The following is a 19,013-nucleotide window of genomic DNA, read 5'->3' on the forward strand; positions in this document are numbered from 1 at the left end:
CTCCTAAAGTGATTTCCATAAAAGTGCCTCCCGTGGCCGAATCTAAAAGATTTCTAGAAGCAAAATTCAATCCGGCATAAAAATTCTGAACAATCATCCACAAATTTAAACCATGAGTAGGGCAATTACGTATCATTAATTTCATTCTCTCCCAAGCTTGTGCAACATGTTCATGATCAAGTTGTTTAAAATTCATAATATCGTTTCTAAGAGAGATGATCTTAGCGGGAGGAAAATACTTAGAGATAAAAGCATCTTTGCACTTGTTCCATGAATCAATACTATTTTTAGGCAAAGACGAAAACCAAGCTTTAGCACGATCTCTAAGCGAAAAAGGAAATAGCTTCAATTTAACAATATCATTATCGACATCTTTCTTCTTTTGCATGTCACACAAATCAACGAAGCTATTAAGATGGGTAGCGGCATCTTCACTAGGAAGGCCGGAAAACGGTATTAATTTCACAAGATTCAGCATCGGTAAGAGGAGCAATCGGAGTGCTAAGGAAATCATTATTTTGGTATTGGTGAAGTCACACAATTTAGTATTATCTTGAGCCATCGCGACAAACAAGCAATCCACACACGAGCAAACAAAAAAGCAAACGGGCAAAAAGAGGCAAATAGAGAGGGAGGATAGAGAGAGAGAGGCGAATAAAACGGCAAGGGTGAAGTGGGGGAGAGGAAAACGAGAGGCAAATGGAAAATAATGTAATGCGGGAGATAGGGATTGTGATGGGTACTTGGTATGTTGACTTTTGCGCAGACTCCCCGGCAACGGCACCAGAAATTCTTCTTGCTACCTCTTGAGCACTGTGTTGGATTTCCCCGAAGAGGGAGGATGATGCAGCAAAGTAGCGTAAGTATTTCCCTCAGTTTTTGAGAACCAAGGTATCAATCCAGTAGGAGGCTACGCTCGAGTCCCTCGTACCTACACAAAAACAATAGCTCAACGCAACCAACGCGCTTAGGGGTTGTCAATCCCTTCACGGTCACTTACGAAAGTGAGATCTGATAGAGATGATAAATAATATTTTTGGTATAGAGATGCAAAGTAATAAAGTAAAAGCAAAGTAAAAGCAAAGCAATAATAAAGTGATGGAGATTGATATGATGAGAAAGAGACCCGGGGGCCATAGGTTTCACTAGTGGCTTCTCTCAAGAGCATAAGTATTCTACGGTGGGTGAACAAATTACTGTTGAGCAATTGACAGAATTGAGCATAGTTATGAGAATATCTAGGTATGATCATGTATATAGGCATCACGTCCGAGACAAGTAGACCGAAACGATTCTGCATCTACTACTATTACTCCACTCATCGACCGCTATCCAGCATGCATCTAGAGTATTAAGTTAAAAACAGAGTAACGCCTTAAGCAAGATGACATGATGTAGAGGGATAGTTTCATGCAATATGATAAAACCCATCTTGTTATCCTCGATGGCAACAATACAATACGTGCCTTGCTGCCCCTTCTGTCACTAGGAAAGGACACCGCAAGATTGAACCCAAAGCAAGACCAACCAATCTAGTAGGCCAAACTAAACTGATAATTCGAAGAGACTTGCAAAGATAACCAATCATACATAAAAGAATTCAGAGAAGATTCAAATATTGTTCATAGATAGACTTGATCATAAACCCACAATTCATCGTCTCAACAAACACACCGCAAAAAGAAGATTACATCGAATAGATCTCCACAAGAGAGGGGGAGAACATTGTATTGAGATCCAAAAAGAGAGAAGAAGCATCTAGCTACTACTATGGACCCGTAGGTCTGAAGTAAACTACTCACACTTCATCGGAGGGGCTTGGATGATGATGTAGAAGCCCTTCGTGATCGATGCCCCCTCCGGCGGAGCTCCGGAACAGGCCCAAGATGGGATCTCGTGGATACAGAAAGTTGCGGCGGTGGAATTAGGTTTTTGGTTCCGTCCCCGATCGTTTCGGGGTACGTGGATATATATATAGGATAAAGAAGTACGTCGGTGGAGCTTCGAGGGCCCCGAGGTAGGGGGCGCGCCCTAGGGGGGCGCCCCCTACCCTCGTGGACCACTCGTGGCTTTCTTGACGGAGGGTCCAAGTCTCCCGGATCTTATCTATGAGAAAATCACGTTTCCGAAGGTTTCATTCCGTTTGGACTCCGTTTGATATTCCTTTTCTTCGAAACCCTAAAACAGGCAAAAAAACAACAATTTTGGGCTGGCCTCTGGTTAATAGGTTAGTCCCAAAAATAATATAAAAGTGTATAATAAAGCCCAATAATTTCTAAAATAGTAGATAATATAGCATGGAGCAATCAAAAATTATAGATATGTTGGAGACGTATCAGTGCAACCTCGCCACAATCTTCGTCCTAGCTCCCTTAACTCTCCCCTGGCACTCGCGACGCGGAGCTCGCCACAGCGAGCACGGGCGCGGTCCGACCAACAATAGTGCGGTGCGCACTGTTCTCATCGTCACTCCAGTGCCCCTATGCTCATCCCCATTCGCCCAGAGTCCCCGCACGTGAGCTCGTCTCCTCTCCACCTCACTGTCGCCGCTGTCGCCGGGCGCCGTGTCCAGGTGTCCACGGCGGAGCCCGACCCCCCTCGACGCTCGGCTATAAATAGAGCCCTCCCCAGCCTCCTTGAGCATCATCCTCCACTCCCACACTCCGAGATAGCCGTAGCCCGCCGGGCAGGCCACAGGCCGCCGTCTCCGAGCTCGAGCTCGCCGGCGATCCCCTCGAGTCGTCTCCGTAACTCCGGCCGCTCCCAGGCCTGGGCAACCCTTCCAGGGCCTCCGCCACTCTGCGGTGGTGCCGTTCCGCCCGGTTGGAGCCCCTGGAGTTGCCTCTGCTCGCCGTCGTCTTCGTCTCTGGCGAGCTCTGCTTCCTATCTCTGCGAGAAAGGATGATTCCGACGCCGTCCGACCACCCTAGCTACACTACGAGTACGGTCAGGTGCGCCTCCGTCTCTTCTCTCGATCCCCCCTCTTGTTTTGGCCAAGGAGCTCTCCTCGCCGGCGTTTGCTCCGGCGAAGCCGCGCCGTCCCCTGTTTCGTTCCCCCTCTCCTCCTCACCTGACTAGCGGGGCCCACTAGTTAGCCACTGAGTACGCACACGAAGCCGTACGAGTGGTGGCGCCCTGAGGCTTTACGCCTTCGACGTCACCCCCCCTAGTCTGTTTCTATTTTAATTCAAATTTCATATTTTCCAGAGAGCTTCAAACAGCCATAACTCTTTTTAACCATAAGTCCAAATGAATTGATTCTTTTTGCATTGTGTTCTTTGTAAAGAAATCTAGCAGCTCACCAAAAATGGGATTTTTCCCTGCTGTCTAGATTTTCTGGTGAATTTCAGAAGGGTTCTTGATGTTTTCTTTTTGTGTTTATAAATTATTTTCAGAGGGTGAGGCTTGTCTTGAGGATCACCAGGAGGCTTGTGAACCTCATCTGCACTAAGGCAAGCCACACAACATTTTCATGGTGCCATTACAATATTTGTGATTTTCCTACTTGAATGAATGATTTAATCCATGCATTTAGATAATCACTATTATGATTTATATTCTGTAGTTGCTTGTTTAAGTTAATATGCTTGATTTACAGAAAGTTTAAAGATAACTAAGTTGGTAGAGAAACTAGAATTAAAGTTTTGTTATGAGAGTAATATAGTTATGGATATAAGTAATTATATGGAGTTATTTTCTTGCATGAGAAAAATGATAAATGCTAGAAAAGATTCTGTTTAAAGTAAGGTTTGATCCTAACCAGAGAAGTGTCATGAGTTGTTGATGTTTATGCTTGGTGTGGAGATAGTTGACTCAGTCATTTCCGTTGATATGTGATGCATATGTTAGTGGTGCATTTCATGGCATATTATGACACCGGTTATTTTCACTTTAAGTTGAACCTGATAATAACTCAACTTGAATATACCGTTGACCGGGTCATGGTGCCACTGAATCGAGTTTTTCCCAGTGCAACCACATTTGCCTTTATGGGAAGGCCTTTATTCGGTCCGTTGTCATGCCTCTGCGGTGCCTCCAATGAGGGAAGGTTATGGGCGTGCGGTACCCTGGCCCGGTAAGCAGACATAACCTTGTGTGCCCGTTGTTGAGATTTTTGGTACCGTGTCCCCGTGTGGGATAGTTTATGTTTTGGCCACGACGGTGGTCGTGTGTCTTTGGTAGACACGGGGCCACCCAGGACTAGCCCGAGGGGAGTGAGTCGGAGTGGCGGAGAGTGTCATGGCAATGGAGGGGTTTCGTCGGAATGCCGTTGGTCCACCCGAATGGGAGTGCGAGGCCATGGGTTCCGTGGTGTGGGTACAGTGCGCTACCTCTGCAGAGTGTATGTAATCACCCACGATGCGGCTATATCTCCCACGTGTCGGATCACGACTTAGAGGCATAACCGCATAGTAGGCATGTCGCAAGAGGGGTAATCTTTACACATCCCATGTACTGAATAAGAAAGGGATAAAGAGTTGGCTTACAATCGCCACTTCACACAATACATAAATATAGCATACATCATCCAGAATACAATCAAGGTCCGACTACGGAACCAAATAAAGAAAGACAACCCCAAATGCTAGATCCCCGATCGCCCCAACTGGGCTCCTCTACTGATCATCCAGAAAAGACACATAGTAACACCGAATCCTCGTCGAACTCCCACTTGAGTTCGGTAGCGTCCCCTGCACTGGCATCATCGGCACCTGCATCTGTTTTGGAAGTATCTGTGAGTCACGGGGACTCAGCAATCTCACACGAAAGGGGTAGTGAGGTGGAGCTGCAGCAAGCACTAGCATATATGTGGCTAACTTACGCAAATGAGAGCAAGAAGAGAAGCAAAGCACGGTCAAGAATCTATAAAGATCAAGAAGTGATCCTGAAACTACTTACGTTCAAGCATAACACGAGACCGTGTTCTCTTCCCGGACTCCACCGAAAAGAGACCATCACGGCTGCACACGCCGTTGATTCATTTTATTTAAGTTAAGTGTCAGGTTTTCTACAACCGGATATTAACAAATTCCCATCTGCCCATAACCGCGGGCATGGCTTTCGAAAGTTCAAATCCCTGCATGGGTGTCCCGACTTAGCCCATCACAAGCTCTCACGGTCAACGAAGGATATTCCTTCTCCCAGGAAGACCCGATCAGAATCGGAATCCCGTTACAAGACATTTCAACAATGGTAAAACAAGACCAACGCCCGATGTGCCGACAAATCCCGATAGGAGCTGCAGTATCTCGTTCTCAGGGCACACCAGGATGAACACTACGTACAACTAAAACCAACCCTCAAGTTTCCCTGAGTGGCGCTGCAAGTGGCTCTTTTTTGGACCAACACTCAGAGGAGCACTGGCCCGGGGGTTTAAAATAAAGACGACCCTTGAGTCTACAGAACCCAAGGGAAAAAGGCTTAGGTGGCAGATGGTAAAACCAAGGTTGGGCCTTGCTGGAGGAGTTTTATTCAAGGCGAACTGTCAAGGGGTTCCCATTATAACCCAACCGCATAAGGAACGCAAAATCAAGGAACATAACACCGGTATGACGGAAACTAGGGCGGCAAGAGTGGAACAAAACACCAGGCATAAGGCCGAGCCTTCCACCCTTTACCAAGTATATAGATGCATTAAAGTAAACAAGATATAATAATGATATCCCAACAATATCCATGTTCCAACATGGAACAAACTCCATCTTCACCTGCAACTAGCAACGCTATAAGAGGGGCTGAGCAAAGCGGTAACATAGCCAAACAACGGTTTGCTAGGAAAGGTGGGTTAGAGGCTTGACATGGCAATTATGGGAGGCATGATATAGCAAGTGGTAGGTATCGCGGCATAGCAATAGAGCGAACAACTAGCAAGCAAAGATAGAAGTGATTTCGAGGGTATGGTCATCTTGCCTGCAAAGTTCTCCGAGTTGACGAAAGCTTGATCCTCGTAAGCGTACTCAACGGGTTCCTCGATCACGTACTCGTCTCCCGGCTCTACCCAAAGCAAGAACACAAGCAAAGGAAACCAACAATCAACCACGGTGCAATGCGCAAGCAACATGATGCAAAACATGGCATGATATGCGGGATGTGATATGCAATGCATATGCGTGCTTCGGAAGGAAAAGATTGAACCAGGCATCAACTTGGCAAACCAAGTGTGCCTCTGGAAAGATGAGTTGATTTCGGTCGAAATCGATATAAAGATCACCGGAATCGGATGCACGGTTTGCAAATGGCAAGCAAAACAAGAATGGCACAATTCTGCGATTAACAGCACGATGCCATCTAGAATGCAACAAGAAACTAAGCTACTGCACTCCAACATAGCAACAAAGCACATGGCAGTGATCTACTCAAGATGCTTGACAAAAGATGAACACTGAGCTACGGCTAAATCACACAAGAGCAGGTTCAAACAAGCATGGCAAAAATGCAAAAGATATCAGCTACTCAGACTTAGTGAAAATAAGATGTCAGGAATTAACATCAGGAAGCAATGTTTAGAGCAAGCAAACAACATGCTATAGGAATAGAATATAGCAATACAAGGCACGGAATTGATCTACTCAAAGCATATAACAAAAGTCCCTTACTGACCATAAGCCAAAAAGGATCAGAAGATATGATGGCACCCATGTAAACATAGCAAGTTTCGTTAATTAACAGATTCAGACTTAGCAAAAAACTGGACATGGCATCAACAGAATTATGAAGGCATGTTTGCGAGCTCGATGCACTCAACATAAGGAATTGTATGACAAGATAAGCATACTACCAGCAAGAAGACAAGTTCATGAAGCTAACCAAAGCAAGAACAAGCTCATAGCATGCATGGATCAACTACAACAACCTTGGCAAAATTGATTAACACGTAAACAATCTGTCAGGAACATTTTATAGCAAAAGTAGAGCAAGATTGAGTCGTTCTAGGGTACTCCATAAATGCAAAGAGGGACATGGATGGATAGAGAACAACCATATGCCCAAATCAACCTTACTGAACATACTCAAAAGAAGCATGGATCTCACTGTAGCAACATGAATACATGGCATAAAAATAACAGCAGAGCAATGACTTAGTGAAATTCTAAGTCTCTGAAATCAGCAATATCACGAGAGCTACTTTGCATGCTTGTGCTAGTAACCACATTGATCAAAAAAATACATGGCATATACCCCTGTAAAGATGGCATGTCATAGCCCAAAACACGTGTAGAGCTCATGCCCATATGCAGCACACAATAAATGTAGCAAAAATGACAAATGCTCATACTCTGCTAAGAAACAGGAACTAACATTTTATAGCGCTCTTGCATCAACAATTTGGGCATCAAGATGGACTCAAACAAGCATGGTGCAATGGAAAAAAATGAAGAGCACATCCTGATGAACATTTTGATATATTGGCACGCACAAAAACGGAGCTACATGCATGAAGTTATGGCATCACGAATGGCATAAAATTATGGGGGAAGGACTTGTGGATTTATCACCTCCTAGACAACAGGCTAGCGGGTTCGGTGGCACGGCTCCTCGATGTTCGCCGAATACGGCAGAGTGCGCCGGAGAGTCGGGGCGGCGAGATCCAAGCGGCGGCTCGCCGGATCTGGCACGGGAGAAGGCCGGCGAGGCTGGACGGATGGGGTCCGCGTGGAGGCAGCGACGCGGGTGACTGGGGCGACAGCGCACGGCGATGGTGCAGCAGCGGGGTCCTCGGCAGGTGCGGAAGGAGGACGGTGGCCGGAGTGCGGCGAGCAGGCGGGCGCGGTCGAGTCGCGGGCGTGGGCTGCGGCGCGCTCGGGCGCCAGGCGCGGAGGAGCGCGGGCCCGAAGCGGCGGGGCGCCGGCCGGCCGCGGCTGGAGGCCAGGCGGCGCATGCGGGTGCCGGGGGCCACGCGGCGCGTCCGGTTCCCGGCGGCGGCGGGACGTGTCGGAGCGGCGGGAGGGGATTTAGGGTTTGGGACCCGAATTGGGAGGGGGTGCACATATTTATAGGTAGGAGGAGGTAGGAGTGTCCAAATGAGGTGTAGTTTTCGACCACGGATCGTGATCCGACGGCGGAGGACATGGGATAGGTTTGGATGGGTTATTGGGCCACTTTGGAGGGGTGTTGGGCTGCAACACACACGAGGCCTTTCGGTTCCCCGGTTAACCGTTGGAGTATCAAACGGACTCCAAATGGCATGAATTTGACAGGCGGTCTACCGGTGGTGTACCAAGGCCGCTTGGCAAATCTCGGTCCATTCCGAGAAAGTTTAACACCCGCACACGAAAAGAGCAAAAGGGGGCGCCGGAGGACATAGGAGTGTCGGATTGCAAAACGGACAACGGGGAAAATGCTCGGATGCATGAGACGAACACGTATGCAAATGCGATGCACATGATGACATGATATGAAATGCATGACATGGACAAAATGCAAAACGAAGACAAACCCAACCACGAAGGGAATCTCATAACTTAAAGCCGAAATGGCAAGAGTCGGAGTACAAATATGGCAAGTTACATCCGGGGTGTTACAACACTCCACCACTACGAAAGGATCTCGTCCCGAGATCTAGGACTGAAAGAACTCCGGATATTCGGAATGGAGGTGGTCCTCGCGTTCCCAGGTGGCTTCTCGGTCGGAATGATGTGACCACTTCACTTTCAGGAATTTGATAGACTTGTTGCGAGTCTTGCGCTCAGTTTCTTCAAGAATAGCAACGGGATGCTCATGATAAGACAGGTCTTCTTGGAGATCAATCTCTTCGAAAGTTGATGGTGCGGTCAGGAGTCTTGAAGCACTTGCGAAGCTGTGACACGTGAAACACGTCGTGCACATTTGCGAAGTTGGACGGAAGCTCAAGTTGATAGGCGAGATCGCCTCTTTTGCCAATGATCTTGAAAGGACCCACATATCTAGGGGCAAGCTTCCCTTTGATACCGAAGCGACGAGTACCTTTCATTGGAGAGACGCAGAGGTAGACATGGTCTCCGATCTCGAAAGCCAAGTCACGATGCTTGCTATCATAGTAACTCTTCTGGCGTGATTCGCGGCTTTGAGATTTTCACGAATGACTTTGCACATTTCTTCAGCCTCTGTGATCAAGTCATTGCCAAGAAGTTGGCGTTCACCAGTCTCTGACCAATTAAGAGGAGTACGACACTTTCTGCCATAGAGAATCTCGAATGGGGCCTTGCCCGAACTCGCTTGGAAGCTGTTGTTGTAGGAGAACTCGGCATATGGAAGACAATCTTCCCACTTCATACCAAAGAAATGACACAAGCCCTGAGCATATCTTCAAGGATTTGATTTACTCGCTCGACTTGGCCACTAGTTTGAGGATGGAAGGCTGTGCTGAAGCGAATGTTGGTGCCCATGGCCTTCTGGAAGGAGTCCCAGAACTTAGAAGTAAAGATGCTTCCACAATCTGAAGATATCAACTGCGGAATGCCGTGCAAGGAGACAATCCTGGAGGTATATAGCTCTGCCAACTGAGCTGCTTGTGATAGATTCTTTGATAGGAAGAAAATGAGCCACTTTGTAAGCTTGTCGATGACAACAAAGATAGCATCATTTCCACATTTGGACTTGGGAAAAGTCACGAAGTCCATCTCAATATGGTCAAACTTCCATTCTGGAATGGCAAGAGGTTGGAGGAGACCAGCTGGTCGTTGGTGTTCTGCTTTCACTCTTCTGCAGACATCACATTCATTCACGAACTGAGCAATTTCTCGCTTCATTCGAGTCCACCAATACGACTGCTTGAGGTCATGGTACATCTTTGTACTTCCAGGATGAATGGATAGAAGGGAATTGTGAGCCTCGTTCATAATGACTTTACGTAGATCACCCTTAGGAACCACAATTCGATCCTCGAAGAATAGAGTATCTTTGTCATCAAGGCGATAGCACTTGTACTTGGGTTGGCTCTTGGCAATCCCATTTTTCACCTTCTTCACCATGGCATCAAGAAGTTGTGCCTCACGAATTTGATCTTCCAAAGTAGGAGAGACTTGGAGGTTGGCAAGAAATCCTTGAGGAACAACTTGGAGATTCAGTTTGCGGAAAGCTTCACAAAGGTCCGGTTGGAAGGGCTTGAGAATTAAGCTGTTGCAGTAAGCCTTCCTGCTCAAAGCGTCTGCAATGACATTGGCCTTGCCTGGAGTATATTCAATACTCGGATTGTATACTCTTGAATCATTTCGACCCAACGAGTCTGCCTGAGGTTGAGGTTGGGTTGAGTGAAGATGTACTTGAGGCTCTTATGATCAGTGAAGATGTCCACTTTCCTTCCCAACAAGAGATGTCCTCCAACGTTAATAGAGCATGGACAACTGCCGCCAACTCGAGGTCATGAGTGGGGTAGTTCTTTTCGTTGGGCTTCAACTGGCGAGAGGTATAAGCCACAACTTTCTTCTCTTGCATTAACATAGCACCGAGACCTTGCAGGGAGGCATCACAGAAAACTTCGAATGGTTGGATTCATCAGGAGGAGTCAAGACAGGAGCTGTGACTAACTTCTCTTTGAGGGTGGAAAGAGGCTTTGCAATCTTAGAGAAATTCTCAATGAATCTTCGACAATAGCTTGCAAGCCCAAGAAAACTGCGGAGCTGCTTGACATTCTGAGGAGGTTCCCAATTCACAATTGCAGACACCTTCTCGGATTAACAGCGATGCCCTTGGCGGAGATGATATGACCAAGGTAAAGAACTTCGTCAAGCCAGAACTCACACTTGGAAAACTTCGCATAGAATTGATGCTCTCTGAGTTTGTCGAGTACTAATCTCAAATGCTTGGCATGGTCCTCCTTATTCTTGGAAAAGACCAAGATATCATCGAGATACACTAGGACGAAATCATTTGTGTAAGGGTTGAAGATGAAGTCCATCATGCGAGAGAACGTTGGAGGAGCATTGACAAGGTCAAAAGACATGACAGTATATTCATAAGAACCATAGCTTGTTCTGAATGCTGTCTTGGGGATATCTTGTTCACGAATGCGAATCTGATGATAACCCATATGGAGGTCAAGCTTGGAGAATACTTTGGCCCCTTTAAGTTGCTTAAAAAGCTCATTGATGTTGGGAAGTGGATACTTGTTCTTTATTGTCTTCTTGTTCAATGGACGGTAGTCGACGCAGACTCGTTCTGTTCCATCCTTCTTCTTGACAAAAAGAACACCACAACCCCATGGAGATGAACTCGGTCTGATCAGACCCATACGCTCTTGTTCATCGAGTTGTTTCTTCAACTCCTTCAACTCTTCTGGTCCAAGCTTGTAAGGACGTTTGCAAACAGGTTCCGTGCCAGGCTCAAGATCGATGACGAATTCAACTGGCCGGTGAGGAGGCATTCCTGGAAGCTCTTCTGGAAAGACGTCTTGATATTCACAAACGACTGGAATCTGAGAGATGGCATTCAACTCGCCCTTCTCATTGAGAGAAAATAGTCGAATGGTATCATCACGAGCGGCATAGATGATCACATCCTCAGAAGAGTGTGTCAATTGAATCTGCCTGGCAGCACAATCAAGCTGAGCCTTGTGCTTAGAAAGCCAGTCCATGCCGAGAATTAGATCAATATCCGAGTTACCAAGAACAATTGGAGAGGACAGAAATTTATAGTCGCCCATCTTGATAGAAACATTGGAACCATAGAGCTTGCGTTCATGAATTTACCCGGAGAGACAACTGATAACTGCCTAGGCAAATCTTGGAAAGCAACTCATGCTTAGATGCAAATGGTCTTGAAATGAAACAATGCGATGCACCAGTATCAAAAAGACTTTTGCAGGAAATCATTAACTGGAAGATTACCCATGATCACTTCTGAAGAATCCTCTGCCTGAGCTGCGTTCATCATGTTGACCTTTGCACTTGGAATTATGCTTGACCACTGCATTGCTGGAAGATCTCACAGGAGGAGGAGGCGGAAGGCGCCTTTGGTTGAAGCACTTGTTTGCATAGTGCCCTTTCTGCTGACACTTGTTGCAAGTAACCTCTGAGAGCGGACGGTGATAAGGAGCACTTGACCTTGGAGTATGAGACTGAGCTTTGTTCTGATAGCCTGGGTTGGGTGGGTGGGAAGATCCATTGCCACCTTTACTCTTCTGCTGGTAAGGCTGACGAAGCGGAGGAGGAGGAGGCAACCAGAACTTCTGTTGCTTAGCTGCCACTTGAGTTGAAGAAGAAGATTGAACTGCATCCCTGACTCTCTTCTTAGAAGCATCACACTTGAGCTGAGAAGCTTCTTGCTTTAGTGCCATGTTGTAGAATTCATCATACTTAGTCGGCTCAAAAAGCACGAGAGCTAATTGCAGATCTTCTCTGAGCCACCTCTGAATTGATAAATCATGCTCTTTTCATCAGGGACGTCTTGTTTAGCGAAGCGAGCGAGCTCTGAAACAGGATATTGTATTGGTACAGACATGCTGCCTTGCTTGAGATTGCGGAACTCCTCACGCTTACTCTCAGCAACACTTTGTGGAATGTGGTGAGCTTTGAAGTCTCGGCGGAAATCATCCCAGGTAATCACACGACCTCCTCTGGAATCTTGTATTGTTGATACCACTCAGCAGCTTGTCTTTGAGTTGAAACGAAGCAAACTTGACAAAGTCCTCAGGCCTGACATTGCTACACTCAAAATGTTTGCAGATATCCACGAGCCAGTCGTCGGCGTCTGTGGCCTCGACACAGTTACTGAAGGACTTCGGCTGGTTTGCGAGGAACTGATTGAGGGTAGCAAACTGAGGTTGATTGTTGCCTTGGCCTTGATTTCCTTGGTTGCCTTGCCCTTGGTTGCGCTCTTGCAAGAGTTGCAAAAGCATTTGAGTGTTGGCGTTGGTGGCTGCCATGACAGCTTGCCATGCCTCCGGAGGTGGAGGTGGTGGCGGAGGTTCCGGATTCTGACGCGTTGGAGGAGCCATCCTGAAGAGGTTGACATCCGTTAGCATCTTGAAAGACATATATTCAAGCTGAATCAATGGATCGAAATTGCAACATATAGCCTTAACATTCGAACAAGAATGAACGAATGAATTCCAAAGTAAATCATCACACTTCCATAAATTGAGAAGCCACTTAGATAAAGGTAGATGAATAAATCAACAAGGTACGATATGAACAAATAATTGGTAAGGATTACCCAATCACAAACCAAATATCTGCGGAAGAAATACTAGAGCTACATGAATTCCCACCTATGAAAACTCCCGAAACTTTCTGGTTATGCAATCAGGTGTTGGGGATACAGGGGAAGCATAATATCTCACCCAAAACTAGCAAATCCTACATCCAGTTGTATCCATCCTTCAACACATAACCAAGAAACCTTCGGAAATCATTACCTCAACCTTCGAAAAGCATCCGTTATACGAGTTATGGCAATACTCCCGAACTCCCGCCCCAGTACTGGGTGGCGTCGAGGTTATCTCACCAACAACTGCATAAAAGAGATTTTCGATGTCGGCGAACTCAGGTATTCCAGAACTGCAACGATAAAATTGTGACGACAACACCTCGGAGCTCAATTCCCCGGGACACTGCCACAACCCCTAAATGTCAGGAGGCACCAAGAACAATGTTCTCGTCACAAAACCATCGAACGATTCCAAGATACCCGCGTGATCCTAAAAAATTCATGAAATTTAGAGAAGGAAGAGTCAAAACTCTACGTCAGGAGCCTCACCAGAGCGACGAAGGGACTGAGGAGTAAAAAGAATCCTACTCTCCGATATATATAATCCTAAACTCAAAACATTTTTGTTCTAGACTCAACAACGTCAGCGATTCGATCAAGCAGGGGGCTCCTAAGTCGGGGAAGGCTCTGATTACCAACTTGTAACACCCACGATGCGGCTATATCTCCCACGTGTCGGGGCACGACTTAGAGGCATAGCCGCATGGTAGGCATGTCGCAAGAGGGGTAATCTTTACACATCCCATGTACTGAATAAGAAAGGGATAAAGAGTCGGCTTACAATCGCCACTTCACACAATACATAAATATATCATACATCATCCAGAATACAATCAAGGTCCGACTACGGAACCAAAATAAAGAAAGACAACCCCAAATGCTAGATCCCCGATCGCCCCAACTGGGCTCCTCTACTGATCATCCAAAAGAAACATAGTAACGGCCCGAATCCTCGTCGAACTCCCACTTGAGTTCGGTAGCGTCCCCTGCACTGGCATCATCGGCACCTGCATCTGTTTGGAAGTATCTGTGAGTCACGGGGACTCAGCAATCTCACACCCGCGAGATCAAGACTATTTAAGCTTAAGGGTAGGAAAGGGTAGTGAGGTGGAGCTGCAGCAAGCACTAGCATATATGGTGGCTAACTTACGCAAAAGAGAGCGAGAAGAGAAGCAAAGCACGGTCGAGAAGCTAAAAGTGATCAAGAAGTGATCCTGAAGCTACTTACGTTCAAGCATAACACGAGACCGTGTTCTCTTCCCGGACTCCGAAAAGAGACCATCACGGCTACACACGCGGTTGATTCTAATTTTTTCAAAATTGAGTACTAAGGTATGGTGAATGTTCAGATTACTACAGACTGTCCTGTTTAAGACAGATTCTGTTTTTGATGCATTGTTTTGCTTGTTTTGATGAAACTATCGATTTTATCGGTAGTATAAGCCATGGAAAAGTTATATTACAGTAGCTACAATGCAAAAACAAAATATGAATTGGTTTGCAACAGTACTTAGAGTAGTGATTTGCTTTATTATACTAACGGATCTTACCGAGTTTTCTTTGTTGAGTTTTGTGTGGTGATGAAGTGATCAAAGATCGAGGAGGTCTCGATATGAGGAGAAGGAGGAGAGGCAAGAGCTCAAGCTTGGGGATGCCCAAGGCACCCCAAGTAAATATTCAAGGAGACTCAAGCGTCTAAGCTTGGGGATGCCCCGGAAGGCATCCCATCTTTCTTCAACAAGTATCGGTATGTTTTCGGTTTCGTTTCGTTCGCGTACATGTGCAAATCTTGGAGCGTCTTTTGCTTTTAGTTTTCATTTTTCTTTTATGCACCATGCTGGTATGAGATAGTCCATGGTTGATTTATAGAATGCTCATTGCACTTCACTTATATCTTTTGAGTATGGCTTTATAGAATGCTTCATGTGCTTCACTTATATCATTTGAAGTTTGGATTGCCTGTTTCTCTTCACATAGAAAACCGTTGTTTGAAGAATGCTCTTTTGCTTCACTTATATTTGTTAGAGCATGGTCTTTGTAGAAAGAATTAAACTCTCATGCTTCACTTATATCTATTTAGAGAGTCAACAGGAATTGGTCAATTGCATGGTTAGTCATAAAATCCTACATAAAACTTATGGATCACTGAATATGATATGTTTGATTCCTTGCAATAGTTTTGCGATATAGAGATGGAATATGTGGGAGGTACTAGTAAACGGTTGTGTTTAGTAAGAATATTGGTGTTAAGGTTTGTGATTCCCGAAGCATGCACGTATAGTCTCTCGTTATGCTATGATGTTGGAGCATGATTTATTATTGATTGTCTTCCTTATGAGTGGCGGTCGGGGACGAGCGATGGTCTTTTCCTACCAATCTATCCCCCTAGGGGCATGCGTAGTAGTACTTTGCTTCGAGGGCTAATAAACTTTTGCAATAAGTATATGAGTTCTTTATGACTAATGTGAGTCCATGGATTATACGCACTCTTACCTTTCCGCAATTTGCTAGCCTCTACGGTACCGTGCATTGCCCTTTCTCACATCGAGACGTGGTGCAAACTTCGCAGGTGCATCCAAACCCCGTGATATGATACACTCTATCACACATAAGCCTTATTATATCTTCCTCAAAACAGCCACCATACCTACCTATTATGGCTTTTCCATGGCCATTCCGAGATATATTGCCATGCAACTTCCACCGCTTCCGTTTGATGACTTGAGCATTCATTGTCATATTGCTTTGCATGATCATATAGCTGACATAGTAGTTGTGGCTCAGCCACCGTTCATCATTTTTCATACATGTTACGCTAGATCATTGCACATCCTGGTACATGCCAGAGGCATTCATATAGAGTCATACTTTGTCATAGGTATCGAGTTGTAATTTTTATTTCTTTTGAGTTATAAGTAAATAGAAGTGTGATGATCATCATTATTCATTTTTAGAGCAGTGCCCCAGTGAGGAAAGGATGATGGAGACTATGATTCCCCCACAAGTCGGGATGAGACTCCGGACAATGAGAGAAAAAGAAGAAAAAAAGAAAAGAAAGAAAAAATAATAAACAAAGAGAGAAGGGGCATTGTTAGTATCCTTTACCACACTTGTGCTTCAAAGTAGCACCATGTTTTTCATATGGAGAGTCTCCTATGTTGTCACTTTCATATACTAGTGGGAATTTTTCATTATAGGATTAGATGCACACCCACTTAGTTTTCATATTGAGCTTTCATACACTTATAGCTCTTAGTGCATTCATTGCAAGGCAATCCCTACTCCACACGTTGATATCGATTGATGGGCATCTCCATAGCCCGTTGGTTAGCCGCATCGATGTGAGACTTTCTTACTTTTTTATCTTCTCTATATTTACCCCTATCATCATACTCTATTCCACCCATAGTGCTATATCCATGGCCCGCGCTCATGTATTGCGTAAGAGTTGAAAAAGCTAAAGCACGTTAAAAAGTATGAACCAATTGCTCGGCTTGTCATCGGGTTCGTGCATGATAAATACTTTGTGTTAAGAAGACAGAGCATGACAAGATTATACGATTTTGTAGGGATAGCTTTCTTTAGCGTTGATATTTTGAAAGACATGATTGTTTGTTGGGATGCCTGAGTATTGATGTCTTTATGTCAAATTATAGACTATTGCTTTGAATCACTTATGTCTTAATATTCATGCCATGATTAGATATATGATCAAGTTTATGCTAGGTAGCATTCCACATCAAAAATTATCTTTTTTATCATTTACCTACTCGAGGACGAGCAGGAATTAAGCTTGGGGATGCTGATACGTCTCCATCGTATCTATAATTTTTGATTGTTTCATGCCAATATTATACAACTTTCACATACTTTTTGGCAACTTTTTATATGATTTATTGGACTAACCTATTGATCCAGTGCCCAGTGCCAGTTCCTGTTTTCTGCATGTTTTTTGTATCACAGAGTATCCATATCAAACAAGTCCAAATGCAATAAAATTTTACGGAGAATTATTTTGGAATATATGTGATTTTTGGGAGTTGAATCACCGCAAACGGAGGCCCACACAGCCCACAAGACACCAGGGCGCGCCAAGGCCCCTGGCGCGTGGTGGTGGTGGTTGTGCCCTCCTCGAACGTCGGTTGGAGCTCTACTTCGGGCGCAAGGAAGCTTATATCCGGAAAACATGTTAAAATCTCAGTGCAATCGGAGTTACGGATCTCCCGGAATATAAGAAACGGTTTTCGGCCAGATCTGGGGAACGTGAAACAGAAGAGAACAGAGAGGAGATCCAATCTCGGAGGGGCTCCCGCCCCTCCGGGCCATGGAGACCAAGGACCAGAGGGGGAACTCTCCTCCCATCTAGGGGGGAGGCCAAGGAAGAAGAAGAGGGCTCTCTCCCTCGCTTCCGGTGGCGCCGGAGTGCCCGGGGCAACGATCGGTGAGGCGATCTACATCAACAATCTTGCTACCGTCAACACCAACTCTCTCCCCCTCTATGCAGCAGTGTAACACCTCCTCCCCCGCTGTAATCTCTACTTAAACATGGTGCTCAACTCCATATATTATTTCCCAATGATATTTGCTATCCTATGATGTTTGAGTAGATCTTTTTGTCCCGTGGGTTAATCGTGATCTTGGTTGGTATGATTGTATATTTTATTTATGGTGTTGTCCTACGGTGCCCTCCATCTCGCGCAAACGTGAGGGGCCCACTGTAGGGTGTTGCAATATGTTCATGGTTTGCTTATTGTCAGTGTTGCGGGGGTGACAGCAGCCTAAACGCGGATAAGTGGGTTATGGTGTATGGGAGTAAAGAGGACTTGATACTTAATGCTATGGTTGGGTTTCACGACCTTAATGATCTTTAGTAGTTGCGGATGCTTGCTAGAGTTCCAATCATAAGTGCATATGATCCAAGTAGAGAAAGTATGTTAGCTCATGCCTCTCCCTCATATAAAGTTGCAAGAATGATTACCGGTACTTGTTATCGATTGCCTAGGGACAAATAACTTTCTTGTTGACACAAAACCCTTTTACTAAACACCTAACTTTTATTATCTTGCAAAGTACTTCTAGTTTTATTCTTGCAAAGTAGTTCTAGCATCACACCTACAAAATAGTTTCATACTTGTTTTCCGGTAAAGCAAACGTCAAGTGTGCGTAGAGTTGTATCGGTGGTCGATAGAACTTGAGGGAATATTTGTTCTGCCTTTAGCTCCTCGTTGGGTTCGACACTCTTATTTATCGAAGAAGGCTACAAACGATCCCCTATACTTGTGGGTTATCAATGATCGACATGTAATTTCAATCATTATCGAACTATATGTCGGCCTCTTTAGTTCATTTCCTGATATCAACTAATTAATAACACATTTATTCATTTTCTTTGCCGGTAGGCAGGGCTTGAGAAAAGTTCATCAAACGGGTTGAAGGCCAGTGGAAACAAAAGCTGAAATGGTGTCGACCCATGGTAATTAATTAAGTAGATAGTACTATCTAGCTACCATCTCTTTAAGTCTAGTTTCAATACCATTATCATGCTTGATTAATCATTATCTGATTGAATTCTATTCTCATAAAGGCCCTGAAGTGGGCGTCGGGGAATAATTTATGTGCATACTATGTTTGCGGGAACATTCACATGATGACATCCGAAAGGAGAAGAAATGATAGAGACCAATGGGTACGTTTGCCAGAACACTATTCACAATTTTTACATCATTATCTAATATATATATATATATATACACACAACTAATACATGCATATTGATCTCCTTCTTTAAAGATGAGGGAGATGCGAGATAAGCTCCTACCAGAGGATCG

This window comes from Triticum urartu, chromosome 5, assembly GCF_003073215.2.
Source record: "Triticum urartu cultivar G1812 chromosome 5, Tu2.1, whole genome shotgun sequence".
NCBI classification, from domain to species: domain Eukaryota; kingdom Viridiplantae; phylum Streptophyta; class Magnoliopsida; order Poales; family Poaceae; genus Triticum; species Triticum urartu.